Source organism: Sapajus apella, unplaced genomic scaffold (genome assembly GCF_009761245.1).
Source record: "Sapajus apella isolate SASKATOON/1434 unplaced genomic scaffold, GSC_monkey_1.0 scaffold37, whole genome shotgun sequence".
Lineage (NCBI taxonomy): Eukaryota > Metazoa > Chordata > Mammalia > Primates > Cebidae > Sapajus > Sapajus apella.
In genome coordinates, this window is record NW_022436977.1 from 10,273,429 (window position 1) to 10,297,054 (window position 23,626).

Consider the following 23,626-nt stretch of genomic DNA (forward strand, 5'->3'; position numbering starts at 1 on the left):
CACACTAAAGCTGGTAAATGAATGTTTGTAGCATTATTCATAATAGCCAAAAAGTGGAAACAACCCAAATGTCCATTAACTGATGAATGAGTAAATAAGTTGTATGTCTGTATAATGGAATATTATTCAGCCAAAAAGATAAATGAAGTATATCCTCTAATATGGACAAAATTAGAATATATTATGAAATAAGCCATGCATGAGACACCACCTGTTGGTGTTTCCATTTGTATGACATGTTCAGAAGGGGTAAATGTCTAGAGACAGAAAGTAGATTAGTGGCTGCCAGGGGTTGATGGAGGCAAGATGGAGAATGACTACTAGTGGAGTTGATTTTTAAAGTGATGAGCCAGGCATGGTGGCTCATAACCCCAGCATTTTGGGATGCCGAGGTGGATAGATCACTTGAGGTCCGGAGTTTGAGAGTAGCCTGGCCAACATGCTGAAACCCTATCTTTACTAAAAATACAAAAATTAGCCAGGCATGGTGGCACACGCCTGTAGTCCCATCTACTCAGAAAGCTGAGGAAGGAGAATCGCTTGAACCCAGGGGGCGGAGGTTGCAATGAGCCAAGATAGTGTCATTGCACTCTGGCCTGGGAAAAAGAGCAAAACCCCCCCTCAAAAAAAAAAAAAAAAAAAAGATTTATAGGGTGATGAAAATGTTCTAGAACTAGATAGTGGTGATCAGTGCATAACTTTGTGAATATGTTAAAAACCACCGAATTGTACACTTTTAAAGGATGAACTTCATTGTTTTCACACAGTATATCTCAAAGCTGTTATAAAGATACTACGTGCAAACCACTGAATTGTACACATTTAAAGTTCACACTTTTAAGAGGTGAACTTTATTGTTTGTGAATTATATCTCAAAGCTGTCATTAAAATAAAATACAGCATCCAAACTATTAGCTGCAGTTGAAGCAGTCCAGTGTTTTTTGCTCTTGTGGTAGTCTACAATCTCTATTTTTTTAAATTGTCATACTTAAAATTTTCTGTTTTAAAGTGTACAGTTCAGTTACATTAAATACTTTCACACTGTTAATGCAATTATCACCACCATTCATCTCCAGACTTTTTCTATCTGGTTTTTGCACAGAGCGGAGGGAATTGAATGGGGATATAGCGACTCCATTCCTAGATCTTCAAATCTAGTTTCTTTTTTTTTTTTTTTTTTTTTTGAGACGGAGTTTCACTCTTGTTACCCAGGCTGGAGTGCAATGGCGCGATCTCGGCTCGCCGCAACCTCCGCCTCCTGGGTTCAGGCAATTCTCCTGCCTCAGCCTCCTGAGTAGCTGGGATTACAGGCAGTGCCACCATGCCCAGCTGATTTTTTGTATTTTTAGTAGAGACGGGGTTTCACCATGTTGACCAGGATGGACTTGATCTCTTGACCTTGTGATCCACCCGCCTCGGCCTCCCAAAGTGCTGGGATTACAGGCTTGAGCCACCGCGCCCGGCGATCTTCAAATCTTTTAAGGTGTCATTAATGTTTACAATTCTCTCCCTCTGTCCCTTCCTTCCTTCCTCCCTTCCTGGTAATGACCAAACATGGGCCTCCCCAGCCAAGGTGACCCAGTCAGTGCTTTGAAGCAAGCCAGGGAATGCAAAGCTGGGCAGGGACTACAGGACCAGGGTTGGGAGCGGGCGGCAGCAGGTCTCAGATGCATGTGTAATCAGAGGGCCCACGCTCTCAGCAATGCTCTGTTGTGCCAGCAGACTTCACTTAGAAACCACAAATTCAAAGATAAAATGATTACGTTTTTAAGGTAGTGAATGTACAGTATTAAAATTCTGAGTGCCAAGTCCTGCGTGACTCTACTGATTGCAGGCCCCCAAAGCCAGCCCTGACAAACACTATTCGTTTTGATGTTCAAATTGTCCCAGATTTGGCTAGTGGGAATCCTTTCAACCTGGTTTTTTGTTTGTTTGTTTGTTTAATGTTTTTTTAAAAAAACGTTTCTTTCAAGTATAGAAAGAAATGTTTAAACATTATCCAAAAGTTGTGTTCACTTTAGCAAATGTAAAGCAAAACTTTTGAAAAAAAGTTTACAATTAGGTATAAAATGCTTACTAATATACTTTGACATTCACAGTGGGTGTTTTTGAAAAACAAATTTTGCTAATGTAGCTTAAAAGCAAAACTGTAGTCTCATTTAAAATGCGTAACTCTTTAACTGGGGAACATAGCTCCCTCAGGAGATCCTGTGTCTTTTGCATGTCACTGTCACTTTCTGAGCACTTTTTTTTTTTTTTTTTTTGGAGACGGAGTTTCACTCTTGTTACCCAGGCAGGAGTGCAATGGCGCGATCTCGGCTCACCGCAACCTCTGCCTCCTGGGTTCAGGCAATTCTCCTGCCTCAGCCTCCTGAGTAGCTGGGACTACAGGCACGCGCCACCATGCCCAGCTAATTTTTTGTATTTTTAGTAGAGACGGGGTTTCACCATGTTGACCAGGATGGTCTCGATCTCTTGACCTCGTGATCCACCCGCCTCGGCCTCCCAAAGTGCTGGGATTACAGGCTTGAGCCACCGCGCCCAGCCCTTCTGAGCACTCTTTTACTTTCTGGCTCATCTTCTTCCTTCCTAGGCTAAGTTTTTTTTTTCTTTGTTTTTGAGACGGAGTCTCTCTGTATCGCCCAAGCTGAAGTGCAGTGGCGCGATCTTGCCATCTCGGCTAACTGCAACCTGCGCCTCCCCGGTTCAAGAGATTCTCATGCCTCAGCCTCCTGAGTAGCTGAGACCACAGGCACGTGTCACCATGCCCGGCTGATTTTTGTATTTTTAGTAGAGCCAGGTTTTCACCATGTTGGCCAGGCTGGTCTGGAACTCCTGACCGCCTGCCTTGGTCTCCTAAAGTGCAGGGTTTGCATGTGTGAGCCACTGTGCTGGGCCTCTGATCAAGTTTTGAATCAAGAAGTATTGGGGCCAGGTGCTGTGGCCCACTCCTGTAATCCCAGCACTTTCAGAGGCTGAGACGAGTATATCATGAGGTCAGGAGTTCCAACCAGCCTGGCCAACATGGTAGAACCCTGTCTCTACTAAAAATACAAAAATCAGCCAAGCGTGGTGGCATGTGCCTGTAATCCCAGCTACTCAGGAGGCTGAGGCAGGAGAATCGCTTGAAACCGGGAGGTGGCAGTTGCAGTGAGCTGAGATTGTGCCACTGCACTCCAGCCTAGGCAAAAGAGTGAAATTCCGTCTCAAAAAAAAAAAAAAAAAAAAAGTATTGGTTCTTTTATAAAAAAAAAAAAAAATTGAAGCAAAATCTATATCACAAAAAATCAACCTTGACCATTTTTAAATGTACAGTTAATTCTGTGACATTTCATAGATTCGCTAACCCCTTCTATCTAGTCCCAGGACATTTTCATTAACTCAAATGAAACCTCGTGTGCAATAAGCAGTCAACACCTCATTTCTTCCTCTCCCCAGCCTCTGGCAACCACTAGTCCACTTTCTGTCTCTCTCAATTTACCTGCTCTGGATGTTTCATGTAAGTGGAATTGCACGATACGTGACCTTTTGTGTTTGGCTTCTTTCACTTAGTGTCATTTTTTTTATTTTTGAAGTTCATCCATGTTGTAACATGTGTCAATACTTTGTTCTTTTTATGGCTGAATCCAAATGCCATTGTATGGATGTGCCATATTTTGTTTATTCATTCCTTGATGGCCATTTGTCTCCAATTCTGGGCTATTGTAAATAATGCTGCTATGAACACTTGTGTACAAGTATTAAATATTTGTTTGGATGTGTGTTTTCAATTCTTTGAGGCATAGTTCTAGGAATGAGCTTGCTAGGTCATCTGTTTAACTTTTTGAAGACTCATCAAACTGTTTTCCAAAGGGACGGTACTACTCTACATTCCCAGTTTCTCCATGTCTTTGCCAAATCACCCCTTTCTTTCCTCCCTGCCTTCCCTTCTTCTTCCCTCTCTTTCTCTTGCTCTTTCTTTCCTTCCAACCTAGTGAGGGTGAAGTGGCAGCTCATTGTGGTTTTGATTCACATTTTCTTAATGACTAATAACATTGAACATCTTTTCATTTCTTGTTGGCCATTTTTATGTCTTCCTTGGAGAAATGTATATTCCTTTGTATTCATATGCCCACTTTTTGATTGGGTTATGTCTTTTTTGTTGTTGAGTAGTTAAAACTCTTTATATATTCTGATGCTATAATTTTGTCAGATATATATGGTTTGCAAATATTTTCTCTCATTCTGTAGGCTGTGTTTTCATTCTGTTGATTGTATCCTTTTATGTACCATTTACAAAAAATATGATGAAGTCTGATTAATATACTTTTTTCTTCTTGTTGCCTGTGCTTTTAGTGACAAATCAAAAAAATATCATTGCCAAATCCAGGTCATAAAGATTTATGCCTATGTTTTTTTCATCTAAAAGTTTTAGAGTTTTAGTTCTTATATTCAGCTATTTGATTATTTTTGAGTTAATTTTTGTCTATGATAAAATTTTGTATATGGTATTGGTAAGAGTCCAATTTCTTTGCTTTTTCTTCTTTTTTTTTTTCTGGAGACAGGGTCTTGCTCTGTCTCCAAAATCCAGGCTGGAGTATAGTGGCCCAATCTCAGCTCACTGCAACCTCCTGGGTTCAAGTGATCCTCTTACCTCAGCTTCCTGAGTAGTTGGGACTACAGATGTAAGCTGCCATGTCTGGCTAATTTTTCTATTTTCAGTAGAGACAGGGTTTCACCATGTTGCCCAGGTGGGTCGGGAATTCCTGAGTTCAAGTGATCCACCCACGTCGACCTCCCAAAGTGTTGAGATTACAGGCGTGAGCTACTGCACCAGGCCTCAGGTTCATTCTTTTGCATACAGATATCCAGTTCTTCCAGTACTGTTTGCCGAGGAAACGTCTTTCTCCGTTGAATGATCTTGACTATAGATGCATAATTTTATTTCTAGACTCTCAAATCTATTCTACTCATCTACATGTCTATCTTCGTATCAATACCACACTTTTTTTTTGTTACTTTATAGTAATTTTTTAATTACTTTACAGTAGTTTTGAAATCAGGAAGCATGAGCTTTTTAAATTTTTGGGTCCTTTGCAATTTCTTATGTGTTTTAGCATATACTTTTCCATTTCTTCAAAAATGTTGAATCTGTAGCTGTATCTGTGGGAATATTGACATTTTCACAATATTATGTGTTTGAATCTGTAAACCTTCAGTGTTTTTTCATTTATTTAGATTTTATTTAATTTTTTTCAGTAGTGGTTTGTGGTTTTCATTGTATAAATCCTGCACCTTCTTGGTTAAATTTATGCCTAAGTATTTTATTCTTTTTGATATTATTGTAAATGGAATTTTTAAAGTTTCCTTTTCAATTGTTCATTTCTAATATGTTGAAATGCAACTAATTTTTATGTGTTGATCTAGTATCTTGCATCTTTGCTTATTTCACTTATTAGCTCTAATAGTTTTTTTCCTATTTAGGATTTTCTAGAAATAATATCATATAATTGGTTTGTTTTATTGGAAAGGGATATTAGGAAATCAAGATCCAGGTGCTAAGTGTACTCATAGCCACTTTGATATAATTGCTTCTAGGGCCTCTTAGCAGACGGAGCTGGATGATACATACATACACACATACGAATATCTATTTTTATATATTAAAATCCATGAATTCTTACTGATTCCTCCAATTTCAATTCTATTAGGAATACTGGAGGTAGAACTCTGCATGTTGCAGGTAGCAGTGTCAGAAAAGCCCTGGGGTAGGATGCAAGAGGTATACTGTGGTCATTTCTGTGGTTGGAGTAAGAAGTGGCACAGAGGTGACCTTGAACTGGCACACAAGATGTGTTCGGTGTACTTAGTTTCTATAATAACACTCTCCTTGTTTTCTTCCTACTTCTCTGGATACTCTTTTTTGGATTATTTTTTGAACTTCCTTTGCTCACTCCTTAAATGCTGGGTGTTCATCTGGGTTCTGTAATAAGCCTATTGCCCTCTGAGTTCACTTTCTAGATTAGCTCGGTGATTCTAATGCCTTCCAGAACCTTCTGGGTAATAGCTACAGCAGATGTTTTCTGTGCTTCAGTTACTCCTATTTGAGTACATACTAAACAGCTTCACTTGGATGTTCTGTTGGTGCTGGTGTATCAAAATGGAAATGTCCTGGACTCATCACTATGGCCTATTTCACCCTTCCTCCTGGTTGCAACTAGGTTTTCTTCCTGTTGCTCAATGGCTCCTTGTTGCCTAAACCAGAAATTGGGCATCTCCATGGACTCCTGCCTCTCTTTCACACCCGCACATCCACATCCTCTTGATTCACTCTCCTAAATGTCTCAAATATGTCCATTGATCTCCATCCTATGGCCACTGCCTTAACCAGATCACTATTATCCCTTACTTGGATTACAACATACTAACTGACCTCTCAAACCCATTCTTAGTCTTAGAACCCTTAAAAAATTGAGTTCTAAGTTTTATAACTGGCTGTGCCAGTTATTAGCTATATGATCTTGGTCAGATTGCTTAATCGCTTTAGGACTCAGTTTCCTTATCTGAAATCCAGAGGTAAGAATAGTACCTACTTCATAAAGTAGTTGCAAGACGCATATGAGGTGATGTAGTCAAAACTATTAGCGTACTAGCTGACTCATAGTAAATGATCAAGAAATGTTAGCTGTTATCGTGATCATCATTGCAGGGTTATTCACCACACAGCCTCTGTTATTGCTCCAGTTTTTTTTTCTGGCTGCTTTCAGTCCTTCCAGGCCTTCCCTCTTCTCCCTTTTCCTGGAATTCTCTTCTCCCTTGCCCTTTGCCTTCATTCATTCAAAGTGTATCCATTTTCTCTTGATTTGGTGTCATTTATCTGAGCTCCAATAACACTCTGTAACTTTCTTTATTGAGGCTCTTTTTTTTTTTTTTTTTTTTTTTTTTTTGAGACGGAGTTTCACTCTTGTTACCCAGGCTGGAGTGCAATGGCGCGATCTCGGCTCACCGCAACCTCCGCCTCCTGGGTTCAGGCAATTCTCCTACCTCAGCCTCCTGAGTAGCTGGGACTACAGGCACGCGCCACCATGCCCAGCTAATTTTTTGTATTTTTAGTAGAGACGGGGTTTCACCATATTGACCAGGATGGTCTTGATCTCTTGACCTCGTGATCCACCCGCCTCGGCCTCCCAAAGTGCTGGGATTACAGGCTTGAGCCACCGCGCCCGGCCTTATTGAGGCTCTTATATCACTATCAGAGTTACCCACTTATTCCCTGGTTTCTCAGGTAGGTCGTGAGGTCAGGGACCAATTTACCCTGGTTACTCATACAGTGCCTGACTCGATAATGAGTGAATGAATGGGTGATGAATGGACCACAGCGCCACCCTGGGTTTTCTGATCTCCTGCCTGGTATACTCCTGGTGACAGCCCTGCCTGGCCACAGGAGTGGGGAAAGCTGAAGGGGTGCTTTGCCTGCGCCATACCAGCCATTAGCAATTATTGCATTATTGGTTTCCCAGACTTTAGCTGGTCAGTGATTCCCAGGACTATTCCTCTAGACATGAACTACTTTTTCTCTCCTAACCTCACCAATAATCGGATGACCTCTCTCACACGGGAACAGCTCTTGAAATTATCAACTGGTCATGACATCTTTTGTCTCTCTTTTTTTTTTAATCTTTTGTGTCTAAATCTGAGTTTACTGTGTTATGTTTGCCTGGCAATGTTGTATCAAATGTATGAAATTGCCAACTATTGGTTCATCCTATATGTGATTTTGTAAATTGAACCTATGTGAGAAGCTAACTGTACTGTAATGCAAACTGTGAGTAGCTACAGAATGGAAAGACAATGCAGTTGGCCAGGTGGGCCTGGGACAGTGGGTTAGATGGCAGAAGAAGAGCCGGTCTAAGGCTTCTGAACATTTAGCTCTGCTTAGACGTGGAAATATTTGGTTCAGAGGGCCTTTGCCTTAGAGTCTATAGGGGCAGCCCTAAGGGCTGCTGTTCACACCTCCAGGCCACTGAGGCGGATGAACTTGGCTGTCTCTGAGTAGGAACCAGGAGGCCTAAACCACTATGCAGTCCCAGGTTCACGGCCACGCAGGCCCCAGCGACGCCGTCGGCGCTGGGAGAAGAGAGCCGCTGGGTGGCAGCAAACGCGCGCAGGTTTCTCCCAACAGAGGCGGTTCCTTAACATGCTGTAGTTTTCTTCTTTTTAAACTAATTGTTCTAACACTCTTAGAAATTTACAGTGGTTTTTATATTGCCAACTTGACAGTGTGAAAAGAGACTCCATTTGCCATATCATCCCAGAATTACACTGATTTTTTTTTCTGAGATAATTTGTACTTATTTTTCTCCCATGTCATTTCCAGGAATCCCGAACTTTCCCTGGCCCGGAAAGGCAGTGCCCAGGCCGACCTGAGCCAAGAGCCGCAGGGGCGGGAAGCCGGGGGCGGGGCAGGGCCGGGCCGGGGGCGCAGCCTCAGGAGCCGCGCGACCTCGGGAACCCCGGGCGGGGCAGTCATGCAGGCGCCCGGCACCTCCGGCTGCTACGGTGGCGACCGCGATCTGATGCCCTGGAAAACAACTTTAGAACAGGGCTTTTGGGGGAGGAGAATTGGGGAGAGTCCCCAACGACACTTCGCCGTGCACCGGTCCTTGGAGCAGTTTGTAAACGTCCCTCCTGTGTCTCAAAACGAAAACACACCTTTACCGTCCCGCGCCTTCCAGAACGGGGCCGTGGAGACTAGTTTTGGGACAAAGGAGGCGAGCGAGGACTTTTCGGGGTTCACAGGAGTGCCCCTCGGAGGCGCGGCCACCGGGGGGCGCGCGACGGCCCCTCCCGCACGACCGCCGGGCGGGGGCCGCTCGGGAGGTGACAGGAGGAGGCGGGAGGTGGAGGAGAGAAGGTCCCGCCCCACCTCGCTCTCCTTTACGGGAAGTGATGTGGGGCCAGACGGAAAATACCCGCCAACGACCCAAAAAGGCCGGCGGCGGGTGGACGCGGCGCGCAGGGACCCGAGCCGGGCGGGGACAGGACGGCGGGGCGAGCCAGGTGAGGGGCCCGAGGAGCGGGGAGGCGCGGCGGGTCCGGTCCCTCCGGGGGCGCTGAGCGAGGTGTCCCCGCGGGACCGCCCTGGGGCGGGGGTCGCAGGCTGCGACGCCCTTTCTCTCCTCCTCCTGGCGACTCCGCCCGCCGGAAAAGTGGCTTCTCTCCCAGTACCTCAGCGCAGACCCCACGGATGACAACCTTCCGGTGCTGGTCAGGTGCGGTCCCAGGTTCTGCCAGGGACTCAGGTCGCCTCGGGGTGGCATCCAGGTGCGAGGGTGCCCATCTGGGGTAGGACATGTCCCTGGAGGGAGAGGAGGAAGGGCGCCGACCTCCCTCACGCCCCCCAGTTCATTCCTCCCTCTTTTGCCTTCAGTTTGACTATTTAACCTGGTCGCCTGCGGTTGGTGAGGGTCTGGACTGCAGACTAGCTGCGAGGGAGGGGCTCTCCCTTCTGTCGGCCGGACAGAAAGCCCTACCTGGCAGCCAGGCCCTCCGGTCGGGACTGGTGCTGGGGCTGACGTGATGACAGGCTTTGTTAACTATTGTCAAAGCCTGTTTCTGTCCCAGTAGATCACCAGCTCATCAAAGTCAGGCCTGAAGTGAAGGGAATCTTGTGAGCCCTGGACTGAGGAGCCTTCACAGCCTTTTTGCTCCTGCTGGCCACCTGGGCACACATGGCCTCAGCGTCTTCTGCCACAGGGTCCTCTTCCTCACTCCTACAGCTAACAGCTGTTCTTTCCTTCTGGATGACTTCTCACTTGATATGGTTAGTTGATCAGTCGGATGTTGGAGTTGGGGGCAGAGGGATTATAGAATTGTGCTATTAAGTTTTCTGTAATCATTGCTGATTAAATTTGTCGGTTCTCCACTGTTCTTGGTCTTTTTTTTTTTTTTTTCCTTCGGCCTTCCAAAAGCTTTAGAGGGAAAAAACAATCTGGAAAGCAGTTTCTGCAGATGGTTAGAAGTGAAGAAAGGTTAATGTAACACTCAAAGACCTTGACCGAGGATCATTTCGTTTCTGTATTTTATGTTGGTTTACGTTAAGTTTTCATTCCTACTTTTTTTTTCCTTTTCTGCCCTTCTCTCTTCCTCCCTTCCTCCTTCCTGTTTTTCCTTCCTTTCTTAATTTTCATGACCTGCCTTGACTTTTAATTTTATTGAAGTATAATCTATTTTTCCTTTTTTATTTTTTTTTGAGACTGAGTCTCATTCTGTTGCAGTGGCATGATCTCGGCTCACTGCAACCTCCACTTCCCGGGTTCAAGTGATTCTTCTGCTTCAGCCTCCAGAGTAGCTGGAATTACAGGCATGAGCCACCATACTTGCCTAATTTTTGTATTTTTACTAGAGACAGGGTTTTGCTATGTTGGCCAGGCTGGTCTTGAGCTCCTGAGCTCAAGTGATTCACCAGCCTTGGCCTCCCAAAGTGCTGGGATTACAGGCTTGAGCCATGGAACCCAGCCCATTTTTCCTTTTGTTTTTTGTCCTTTTGATGTCAAATTTAAGAAAACTTTGCAGAATTCAAGGTTATGAAGATTTATACTTATGTTTTCTTCTAAAAGTTTTATAGTTTTTGCTCTTACATTTCGTTCTTTGATTCATTTAAAGTTAATTTTTAAATATGATGAGATGGGAGATCCAACTTCAACCTTTTGCATGTGGTTGTCCAGTTCTTTTAGCGCTGTTTGTTCAAAAGACTGCTCCCCTTTTTATGGTTTTGGCACTTCTGTTGAAATAAATGGACCAGAATGTAAAAGTTTGTTTCTGGACTCTCAATTCTATTCCATTGATCTATCTGTCTCTTCTGAGGATAGTATCATACTACCACCTTGATTATCATAGCTTCATAGTAAGTTTTGAAATCAGGATATGTGAGTCCTCCAGTTTTGTTCTTTTTCAAGATCGTTTTGACTCTCCAAGCCCCTTGAATTTCCATATGAAATTTAAAGTCAGCTTCTCAATTTCTGTTGCTTTGGTTCTAGAATAGATATGAGGATTTTGAAGTGGGCAACAATCTCCAGGAACCAGACTTTTGAGTTTTCTTTCCCAAAGCTGCTTTCCCTAGTCTTCACCTTCTTAGTGAATGGCAACTTCACTCTTCCAGTTGTTCAAACCAGACACCCTGAAATCAACCTTGATTCTTTCTCTTATACCGCACATTAAATTCCTCAGCAGGCCAGGCACAGTGGCTTATGCCTGTAATCCCAGCACTTTGGGAGGCCGAGGTGGGTGGATCAGGAGGTCAGGAGATGGAGACCATCCTGGCCAACACAGTGAAACCCCATCTCTACTAAAAATACAAAAAATTAGCCGGGAATGGTGGTGGCACATGCCTGTAGTTCCAGCTACTTGGGAAGCTGGATTTTGTATTTTTAGTAGAGGTGGGGTTTTGCGATGTTGGCCAGGCTGGTCAGAAGGCTGAGGCAGGAGAATCACTTGAACCCGGGAGGTGGAGGTTGCAGTGAGCCAAGATTGCACACCTGCACTCTAGCCTGGGCGACAAAGTGAGACTCTGTTTAAAAAAAAAAAAATTTTCCTCAGCAAATCTCACAGATTCTACTTTAAGAATACATCTGGCTGGGTGCAGTGGCTCACGCCTATAATCCCAGCACTTTGGGAGGCTGAGGCAGGTGGATCTCCTGAGGTCAGGAGTTCAAGACCAGCCTGGCCAACATGGTGAAACCTCATCTCTACTAAAAATGCAGAAATTAGCTGGACGTGGTGGTGGGTGCCTGTAATCCCAGCTACTCAGGAGTAGCTTATACATATATATATATAAAGAATACCATCTAGGATGATAACCATTTCTCACCACTTTTGCTGCTCCTCCCAAGTTCCTATCATCTCTGTCATCTGGATTACTGCAAAAACCTCCTAAAGGGCTTCCCTGCTTTCACCCTCACTGCTCCACACTCTATTCTTAACACAGCAGCCGGAATCTATTATGTCACTCTGCTTGAAACTCTCCAATGGCTTTTTATGTCAGAAGAAGAGATAGAGTCCTCACCATGATCTGTAGCACCGTTGCATGGTGTGTGGCTTCATCTGCTATCACTCTTTCCTTTGCTGATTCTGCTCCAGCCATACCTCAGGACCTTTGCACTTGTTTCTCTGCCTAGAATGCTCTTCCTCTCAGATGTCTGCATGGCTTTCTTATTTATTTCATTTAGGTGAAAAGTCATTTTTCTAGAGAGGCTCTCTTTGATCACCTCACCTAAAATAGTGCCCCTCATCCATCCCATCATTTTCTGCCCTGTTACCTTGCCTTATTTTCTTTAGAGTATTTATAGAACTGTCATACACACACAGGCGCGTGCGCACAGACACACACACACACAATATTTGTCATTCACTGGTAGAAGAAAAGCTCCATGATGGCCAGGAACCTGCCTTGTTCACTGTGATGTCCATAGTACATAGAATGGTTTCTGACATATATTAAGCACTCAAAAAAATACATGTTGAACTAGTGAAAAAGCGAATGGAAGACGGAGCAATAGGGACCATTCTGCTATTTCTCTCATCCAAGTACTAACCAGGCCAACTCTGCTTAGCTTCGAAGATCAGAGGAGATCAGGCATGTTCAGGACGGCATGGGTGTAGACCGTTCTGCTATTTCTTTCCCGCAATTTCATACATTTTTTTCTTAAGAGAAGCAATGTCTACAGATACACCAACATCTCCTAAGTCTCTCCTCTCCTGTCCTACTTTCCCAAAGATAATAGTCATATCTTCCTTAAAAAGGTAAAGGTCAAATAAGTAGAAACGTGAGGCTTCTGGTTCTTCCCACAGTGGCAGATGGGAGCCCTCTGCTCTGTATCCTGGGCAAACTGAGCAGGACCACTCAGCGCTTCTCTCTAGAGTATTGGCCCCTTGTGCTGATTTAGCAAAAGTGAGGTGCCTTGGAAATTTAAGAACATGGAAGTTCATTTCTTATTTATTTAATTATTCATTTATTTAATAGAAACAGGGTTTCACCACGTTGACCAGGCCCCTAAGAAGCAAAATTGTCTTGCCATTACTAAAACGAGATTGGTTCTTGAAGTAATTTTTCCCTTCTATAGCCTTCACTTTTTATGCCACATGCAGATTTTTGCTCGGACCTTATTTGTTCGTCTGCCTCTTGGACGGGAAGTTTGAGTTTATGATTTGGTTTGCCTTAAGCTGATTACCTTGGTTGCAGACATAAGCACTGAACTGGAGTGAGAGATAAAGGGTTTGTAATTTACTTATGCGGGTACGGTAAGGTGTGTGGAGCAGAGAGCATTCAGCTCCTTTTGGACTCTGTGCGGTACTTACATGATTGAGGTCTAGTAACACTCGTATTTTATTTACTGTCAAGTAAGATCAGATGCCTCTCTTACTCCAGAGGAATGCTGAAAGTTTTGTTCCTCCTTTCCTGTTGTTTTTTTCCTCTCCTCTGTATTTGCTGTCCTGAAACAGGTTTACCGTTTAGTGGTTTAGTCAGCCAGCCTCCCATATGTGTGGAGTGAGACTTTTGATTTTAATGTGGGGATGGAGGTGGGGTACCAGATTTAGCAAACTCAAAAAAAGTTAAATTTGTATTTCAGATAAACACGGACTAATTTTGTCCCTATATCTCATGCATTATTTGGGACATACTTTTACTAAAAAATTGTTGTTTATCCAAAATGCAAACTGGGTGTCTTGTTTTGTATCTGGCTGTCCTGGTTGGAGGTTATGTTTATGCATAGGAAATACATCGATCCTGAAAACGTTCAAAGAATTGTTGAGCCGTGGCTCATTTTGGTGACTGTGGACGTGTCCATCTAAAAGAAAGAGAGAATTTGTAAACCCAAGGAGTATTAGAATTAGAAGCAAGTTAGAGAACATTTCATTTTGCTCTAGCCTTTTATAGTTAAGGGAATTTACTCCAGAGAGGTAAGTCACTTTGTCAAAGTCACATAGAATTAGTGGCAGAGCTGGAAGTGGGACTCGGGGACCAGTAATTGTTCTGCTGCATAATCCCTTCCCTTATTAAGAGGTCATGAAAAAGTTGCTTATGTTTTCATGTTGACCTTTAATCACATTTCTAGTCATCCACTCAGGATCACCTCATTATCATTCTGTCCTTCAGTTCCCAGATCCAACATGTGGCAGCCAAAGCCATTGTCATGAGACACCTTGACTTTTCTCTGAGAGCCCCATGACTATTGAAAGCCCCATATGGGTCTCTTCCCAGCTGTTATACCAGAAAGCCTGTAGTTTAATGTTTTTTTTTTTAATTCCTTTTGTGGTTTTTGTTGACACCTTTGACCTTCTTGAGTATTTATTGTAAGGTGCTTTAAGGTGGTCTTACTAAGTATAATTCCACAGCAACTAAGTGTTATCTTATGAAAGCCTGCTTGCTTCGAGTGACCTATTCCCACAAACTCCTCACCCCTTTGTAATTTGCTAGAATAAGTATGGAAGATATACATATGACAAGGAGCAAGGCAGACAGACACGTATTTTCTGTTGACTTGTTCATTAGAGATCTTTTTAAACAGGATTTCATTATTGTTCTTTTATAATTTGTACCTATTTAAGAAAGCAGCCTTGAAAATGAACATGCTTCCTCTCACTGCTAGTTGAATACCGTATTTCAGAACCACTAATCTTGTTTTTTCGTAGCCTCATTGGTTAATTCATATGAAGTCTTCCCAGCTGCCAGGTCAAAGCATAGTAATACAATTAGTTGCCAAGAGACTGAAAAATCTGTTCACTCTTATTTGCTACAGTTTATCTACCTCGGCCTGATCCCACCACATGTGTGGCCAGTCACGTCCTATCAGGGTATGGCTGAATGCTAATCTCCTGTGTATTTGTGTCATTAAAAGCAAAGACAAGGTCTAAATCAGCAAATTAAACATGATCATAGGGTACTTTTTTTCCTTGCTGTACCAGCGCTAATAAAGGGGGAAATGAAACATACAGAAATGGGTCATGACTTAAATGTTTCTTTGCAATAGCAAAGAATTTTAAAATATAACCCATGATTGTGATCAGGATTTCTTTATTTCTTGCTAAGAAATCATTATGAATATAGCGATTTTCATAACAAATCTTGTCATTACAAGGAAAACACTCCAAGAATGAGTGAAGAGGTTTAGCAGTGCTTGAGAGGATAAGGTAGTGTCCTCACAGTCAAATGCTGAAGACCTACTGTGGCTTTTCTCATTAGGGACAAGGTCAGCTCTCCCAGGCCCCACCTCTGCTCTAGGCACAGAGGGCTGTGTAGTGAAGTGGGTTGTGGTACGTCCTCAGGCAGTGAGTGGCTCATTCCTGTGTTCCAGAGTTCCTGCTTGAATGTGGAAGAATCAACACAGTCAGGAATCAGTAGGCTGGTTTTTAGTCTCCATATTGCTGATTATTAACTATGTGATATCACACCAGTGGCTCTCAGTTGGGGGTGATTTTCTCCCCTGCCCCACCCCACATGGGACATTTAGCAATGTCTGGAGACATTTTTGACTGTCACAACTGGGGAGTTCCTACTGGCATTTTGTGGGTAGAGGCCAGGGATGCCACAAAACATTCTCAGTTCATAGGACAGCCCCCAACAAAGGATTATCCTGCCTAAAATGTCAACAGTGGCCGACACTAAGAAACCCTGCATTAGACAACTCATTGAACTTCTTTCTCTTGCAATTTCCCAAGCTAGACATTCTCTCCATCGTATAAAGCTAAGTAAGCCTAATTCTACCACTGCTGTCTTTCTAACCTCTCCCTTACCCCAATTCTAAGTCAGTCAATGTGGGGAAGGGCTCAGGCTGTTATTGATTGATTGTCCCCACAAGGGATTCTGATCGGCAGTTGCAGTTGAGGCTGAGAACCATTGCCCCCAGGGATCATGTGAAATGGGGTTCTCATGGAGGTGCCAAGTTGGCCATAGGAGAGGAGTGGACCCTGTGGGAACAGCCTGTGAGCAGGACGAAGTGAGAGGCTGGTCTTCAGTGCCTGTCTATTGTGTGCTTCCACACAAGCAGAAGCCACGTGAGCAGGGGACCACAGAGAACATGTACCTGAAGGGTTACACAGGGATTTGGGCTCTCAGCCTCTGCACGATAAGCTCTCAGCTGCTAGGAATGTCTACTTCCCAGATTTCCAGCTGACCACCATACCCTGGAAAGGAGATAATAAAACTGGACAGTGTCTTTATTAACACCCTGATTCTAGCTTAACTAGAGCTTTGAGAGATTGAAAATCAGTAACAAAAAACCTCACCCTGAGTCATCAGCCCATTTTGCCACCCAGATAAGGAAACCACATTTGTTACACTTACAGAATTTTATAATTTAAGAGCTATTAGGGACATTGGAAATTATAGCCCAGGCTCCCCTCCCAGAAGTCCAGATCTGTGCCTCAGGTCACAATTGATGGCAGGGATGGTTCCAGAAGCCTGATCTGCTGGCTCCCTGGTGTGTTCTTTTTATGCTCTTACTTTAATACTTCTTGATTGGAGTCAGTAGTACTGTGACAATCCAAAATTGTTTGTGTTGTTCAAAGGAAGTAACTTCTAGATAGAACTTTGCTAACACCCAGGGTCTCTTCCTTGAACTCTTCTGAAATAGGATAGGAGGTGAAACAAGTGTATTACGATTTCCCTATTAAAGCAGTGCAGAAATATGCAAGTGCCTGCCCTGTGCCAGCTGCTAGTCAAAGGCCTGTACTGCTGCTTTTCTGTTCCAATTCTTGCCCCTCCCTGCCATAGCCCATGCTTCACACAAAGCCAGTGATGTCCAAAAAAAGGAATTCACACTCTTAAGGGAGCTGAAATAAATTTTTTTTTTTTTTTTTTTTTTGAGATGGAGTCTTGCTTGGTCACCAGGCTGGAGTGCAGTGTTGCGATCTTGGCTCACTGCAGCCTCTGCCTCCTGAGTTCAAGCGATTTCCCAGCCTCAGCCTCCCAAGTATCTGGGACTACGGGCATGTACCACTACACCCGGGTAACTTTTTGAATTTACTGGAGAGAGGGTTTCACCATGTTGGCCAGGAAGGTCTTGATTTCCTGACCTCGTGACCTGCTTGCCTCGGCCTCCCAATATAGGCGTGAGCCACCGTGCACAGCCTAATTTTTAAAAAATTAAAGGAATTCAAGTCTTATCCTTCTGCTTAATATCCCCTAGTTGCTTTCATTGTAGTAGGTATAAGATCCAAATATGTAGCTGTGGTCTGTAAGGGCCTCTGGTTTCTTTTCTTTTTTGTTCCCGTTTTCTCTTCCTTTCCTACCTTCCCTTCTCCCTTCTGTTCCCCCTTTCCTTTGCCCTTCCTTTCCTTTCTTTCTCTTCCTCCTTCCCTTCCGTTCTTTCTTGTCTTTGTCATCCGGCTCACTGCAGCCTCAACATCCTGGGCTCAATTGGATCCTCCCACCTCAGCCTACCAAGTAACTAGGACCACAGAAGCATGTCACTCTGCTGGGCTAAATTTTGTATTTTTAGTAGAGATGGGGTTTTACTATGTTGGCCAGGCTGGTCTCAAACTCCTGACCTCAAGTGATCTGCCTGCCTTGGCTTCCCAAAGTGTTGAGATTACAGGCATGAGTCACTACACCCATCCTGGACTTTGTCTTTAAAATGAAACCAGAATGCCAGTTTATTGGTATATGAGAAATGGAACTGCCAAGCAGAGTAGATTATTTTATTTGAGGAAAGTGTATGCTTCCTTTAGGAAGAATATCCAGATGAAGCAAATGTAAAAGAATAAGGCTCCTTGGTAAGCATAGACTCAGAACCCAGTGAACTGGAAATCAAAAAGACACAAGAACTTCAATGCTGGAGAAAGATTGCCATGATAATGGCTCCTCAAAACTGACTGTACATGAAAATCGCATAGGGAGCTTTTGTTTAAAACATACCCACAAAAACAACAACACGTTTTTTAGTCTCTCTTTTGGAGATTCTAATTTATTAGGTTTGTGGCTAGGGCTGGGGAATCCGTGTTTTCTTTAAAATACTGCCCTAGTGATTGATGGTGGACAACCTGGTTTGGGAACCAGTGCCTAGCTCACCTTTATTCCCAGCCTGAGTATACTCAGGCTCAAAGAGATCATATGTCTCATGCAGAGTCGCACAGCAAGTGAGCGGGTAGATGGAACTCAGATCTCCCTGTCCTCTCTATGCCTTGTTCAAAAAACATGGTAAGATTCTCAGGGGCAGAGGCAGCACAGCCTCGGAAATCGTTGGTTTCTTAGTTTTTCTCTATTTACATGTAACTAACCAGTCTGGTGTCAAACAGGAAACATACACAGCATAGTTGTTTTTTTTTTTTTATCACCAAGTGTCAGATTAGGACCAGTAACATCAGCACCACCTGGGAACTTAGAAATGCAGATTTTCAGCCCCACTCCAGACCTACTGAATCTGAAACTCTGGTGGGGCCTAGGGTCTGTGTTTTAAGGCCATCTAGGTGACTCTGATGCACACTGAATCTTGAGAACCACTGTCTACAGCTACCTTTCCTGACTCAACCACTGGTTAAAGCTGCTGACCTTGGCATTTGTAGCTGATGAGTCATCAGCATTGAGGCCTTAACTTAAGCTAGCCATCTGCTTTCCTTGGAGATGGTTATTCAAAACAGGAACGATTGTTGTAAGTCTTCATTAGAATGCCATACACCAGTGAGGGAATGGACTAGTATTTATTGAGCACCTGCTGTATGTGAGGCACTGTGTGTGAGGCTGCTATTTATTTCATTTAATTCTCACAACCACATTGCTAGGTCATCAGTGATATTATCCCTATTTTACAGATTTGGTGTCTGAGGGTGGTAGAGGTTAATGTGATCTTGACCTGAAGGTTATTTGCGTGACTATAGTTGTACTTTTTTGCCATCTGTTTGTCTCTCTAGAGCAGGGACTTACAAATGTTATTGTGTATAACCAGGTAGCCCCTGGGAGGCTTGTTACAAATGCAAATTCCCTAGGCCTCCCTCACAGAGATCCTAATTCAGAGGCCGGGATGGAACCCAAAATTTTGGATTCTCATCAAATACCCTAGGTGATTCTGCTGCCAGTCCTGGGTCCATTTTCACTTGCCCTAATTGGTTGACCAGTTGCCCCTCAAGGCTTCTCTGAGGTTCTGTGTTCTCCTGTGTTTTGTGCTTACAGGCCTTGGACACTGAATGGAGAAGAAACTTGAGTATGGGAGGAGAGGCTTTGGGAGCCTTCATTAAGAGTCTTACCTGCCTGGCTCTTTCTGCTCTCTCTACTGCCTCTTAGAGGGTTCCTAGGCCATATTTTGGCTTTGCGTAACTTGTGATCCTTTTCATTTTCTATCCTAAAGTTTGTAACTGTTCTTATAGCAACTTTGCCCTTGTGTCTGTGGGATGCATAGATGCGAGCAATTTCCTTCAGGCTGTAATTAGTAACTGTGGAGTGGTGAGTTGCTTCGGGTTTTGAGGTCAGAAATGGTATTTCATCTGTTTGGTGATAAAAGGCCTTATTTTTCGCAGATAGAATTGACATATTTAAAAGTAAATCAGAAGACTGAATAATTTGGTGCCATTATGAAGTTAAAAAAGTGAAATGAAAATTGAAAACAAATTTCAGATATAATGACTGATGTCCTTTTTTGTGAGGTGACAGGCTGATTTCTGCCCCCAAGTTTAGAAGTGGCCACTCCCATAGTGTAAAAGAGTCATGTCTGTGAGAAGATAGCTTTTGTCCAGTAGAGAACTCAGAAATGTTGAACTATTAAATTTCTTCAATATGTCTTAGTCCCTGAAACAAAATGTGTATTACAACATGGGAAGGAAATTCACAAAAGCAAATATTGCAGCTTCCTGAAGTCCACTGTATATAAAGCAAATTACAGGTTATGTTTCTAAGACTACTTTCTTTCTCTACCTGATATTAGAGTTGATAATAACAATATGCAAGTGAGTGTAACAGCTACAGCTACCATGTCTCAAGAATACAAACGTTTTCTCATTTAATCCTCAAAGCAGATATTACCCTTCATTTTACAGATGATGAAACAGGTTCAAGAGGATTAAGTAATTTGCCCGATGCTGGGATGTGGTCTCCAGGGATGCAGGACTTTCAGTGCTATAACTCAGACAGTCCCCACTAAACGAGGATGGTTGGTCCCACTGTCACCCAGCCTGCTGATCCACAATTGTTAGTAAGGCCAAAGGGTTCTGATTTAGACAGATGGTTAATATATTGAAAATTGCCAACCTTCCTTACAAGGCAACTTTCAGAACATTTTTTGGTGCCAGTTTTCCTTCATTTTACACACAGTTCTAATAACCTTGGTTATTTGGTTTCCAGGTGCCTTGTCAATTAAAAATAGCACATCAGAAAGGCTAGGGGTTGTCCCAGGAAAGTACTACTGTGGTGAAGGGTAGCTGCCTGACTGATAGCAAAGGTGAAGGTGGGGAAGAAGGAAATACAAATTAACAGAAGACATGAAATCAATACAGTTGTCAGAGGAGACATTTATTATGGGGGCAAACATACCTTAAACGGAATAGCTATTGAAAATTTTCTTTGTGTCAAACACAGTTTTAGGTACTTTATAGGTATACATAATTCAATCCATACAAAACAATCTTTTTTTTTTGAGACGGAGTTTCGCTCTTATTGCCCAGGTTGGAATGCAATGGTGCGATCTCAGCTCACTGCATCCTCCGCCTCTTAGGTTCAAGCAATTCTCCTGCCTCAGCCTCCTGAGTAGCTGGGATTATAAGCACCCGCCACTATGCTCAGCTAATTATTTTGTATTTTTAGTAGAGACGGGGTTTTACTCCATTGGCCAAACTGGTCTCAAACTCCTGGCCTCAAGCAATCTGCCCACCTCGGTCTCCCAAAGTGCTGGGATTATAGGTATGAGCCACCGCGCCCGGCCAAATTTAACAAGGTTATATGTGGACATTGTTCTACCAGGCCTGTTACAAAAACCCAGTAGACTCCTCTCCCGCAGCCCATTTCCTGCTCCCCAGAGTTAACCACTGAACTGTTGCAATTAGCTGACTTTGCTAATAGTTTACACATCTAGTGTTTAAATGACACATTAATATTTCTATGGTCAATTTTTCAGTAATTTTTTTAGTGCATTATCTATTGATACTTTATTACAGAAGAAGAGAATTTAGCTTATTCCTCCATCTACCCCTGACAGAAGTGTACCATTTCATCTCCTCTTTCTCCCCAAATAATTATAATTTTAGTTAGATCAATATGTCATGGGGCTGGGCATGGTGGCTCACGCCTGTAATCCCAGCACTTTGGGAGGCCGAGGGGAGTGGATCACATGAGGTCAGGAGTTCAAGACCAGCCTGGCCAACAAGGTGAAACCCCATCTCCACTACAAACACAAAAATTAGCCGAGTGTGTTGGTGGGCGCCTGTAATCCCAGGCGAGGCTGAGACAGGAGAATCACTTGAACCAGGGGCCAGAGGTTGCAGTAAGCTGAGATTGTGCCACTGCACTCCAGCCTGGGCGACAGAGCAAGACTCCTCAAAGAAATAAAAGAGTATGTCATGGCCTCATCATTTTTATTTTTAAGCCTTCCCTCATGGGTTGGGCCGAATCCCCAGAGAAGACCACTTTAGCCACCTGCCTATGAAGTATGCCTGCATTTTGGGAGTCCAGTTATGCTGGTGGGAAGTTGGGGGCAGTGGGGTGTCTCAATATTTACTATGTGATGTCTCACCACCTACCCCTGTCTCCACTGAAGTTCGTGTGCCTCAGAGACCCTCTGAGGGTTTTGCCCTCTTCAGAGGATAAATTTTTGACTTCAGGCAGAGATGGAGAAGTCACAAGGTTGGCAAGGGTGGGGATTGGGATCTAGGGGCTGAGTTTGTTCATTTGTTCCTTTGTTTTTTCATTCATCCTTTCCTCCCCCTACTTAATAATTTATTTTAAAAAACTATTTTATGGAGGTATTATTGACATATAAAAGGCTGTACATATTTAATATATACATCTTAATGAATTTGGGGATAATTATTCACCCCTAAAACCATAAGGTCATAAACGTATCCATCACCCCCAAAGTTTTCTCCTGCCTCCTTTATTATTACTGGATTTTTGTGTGTGTGATAAAAACAATTAACATGGGATATGTCTTCTTAACAGATTTTCAGTTTATAATACAGTATTATTAGCTATAGACACTATGCCGTATAATAGTTTTTCAGAACTTATTTATTTTGCGTAACTGAAACTTGTTTTCCTAACTATGACCTTCCCATTTCCCCCTCCTCCCAGTCCCTGGCAACCATCATTCTGCTCTCTGCTTCTGTGACTTTGAGTACTTATTTTTAATTAAAAAAAGATTTTTTTTTAAGAAACAAGATCTTACTCTGCTGCCTAGGCTGGAGTGTAGTGATGTGATCATAGCTCACTGCAGCGTCGAAATCATGGGGTCAAGCAATTGTTGCGCCTCAGCCTCTTGAGTCGTTGGGGCTGTAGGAGCAGCCACCATACTTGGAGAGTTTGACATTTTAGGAGAAGGAATGAAATAATAAAGATCAAAATGAAATCACAACTACTCGGGAGGCTGAGGCAGGAGAATTGCTTGAAGCTGGGAGGTGGAGGTTGCAGTGAGCTGAGATCATGCCACTGCACTCTGGCCTGGGAGACAGAGCAAGACCCAATGTCAAAAAAAAAAAAAAAAAAAAAAATTAGCCATTCTAGCAAATGTGAAGCAATCAAAATCAATGTGGTTTTGATTTGCATTTCTCTGATGATTAGTGATGTTGAGCACTTTTTCGCTTACTTGTTGGCCATATTTTATGTCTTCTTTGAAAAAATGTCAGTTCAGGTCTTTTGCCCATTAACGTTTTTTTTTCTTTTGAGGGGTATTTTTTGGTATTTAGTTGTATGAGTTTCTTGTCTATTTTGGATATTAACCCCTTATCAGATGTACATATTTCCCCCCCAACTATAGGCTGCCTTTTCTTTTGTGTTTGTTTGTTTTTTTTTTGAGGTGGGGTGTCACTCTGTCACCTGGCTGGAGTTCAGTGGCATGACTTCTGCTCACTGTAGCCTCTGCCTCTGGGCTCAAGTGATTCTCATGCATCAGCCTCCTGAGTAGCTGGGATTATAGGTGCCTACCACCACGCCTGGCTAATTTTTGTATTTTGAGTAGAGACAGGGTTTCGCCATGTTGGTCAGTCTGGTCTCGAACTCCTGACCTCAGGTGATCCACATGCCTTGGCCTCCCAAAGCGCTGGGATTATAGGCGTGAGCCACCATGCTCAGCCAGTTTTGTCAATTTTGTTTAATTTTTCAAAAAACAGTCTCAGTTTTATTGATCTTTTCTATTTTTTTAAGTCTATTTCATTTTTTTTTTTGTTCTTTTTTTCTTTTTTTTTTTTTTTTTTGAGACGGAGTTTCGCTCTTGTTACCCAGGCTGGAGTGCAATGGCGCGATCTCGGCTCACCGCAACCTCCGCCTCCTGGGTTCAGGCAATTCTCCTGCCTCAGCCTCCTGAGTAGCTGGGACTACAGGCGTGCGCCACCATGCCCAGCTAATTTTTTTTTTTTGTATTTTTAGTAGAGACGGGGTTTCACCATGTTGACCGGGATGGTCTCGATCTCTTGACCTCGTGATCCACCCGCCTCGGCCTCCCAAAGTGCTGGG

General features: G+C 43.2%; 1 protein-coding gene across 3 annotated transcripts in view; it reads left to right on the forward strand.

Annotated features, from left to right (window-relative positions):
• Positions 1 to 7,249: 7,249 nt before the first annotated feature.
• The window catches only part of RAB27A (RAB27A, member RAS oncogene family), an 86,832-nt gene continuing 70,455 nt past the window's right edge, over positions 7,250 to 23,626 (forward strand). The window contains exon 1 of one of the 3 annotated variants that reach the window (XR_004274852.1): positions 7,250 to 9,039. The gene's annotated coding sequence lies outside the window, so the exon portion shown is untranslated. The remainder of the gene's footprint in view (positions 9,040 to 23,626) is intronic. The other 2 variants (XM_032297397.1, XM_032297399.1) reach the window with 2 other exon arrangements.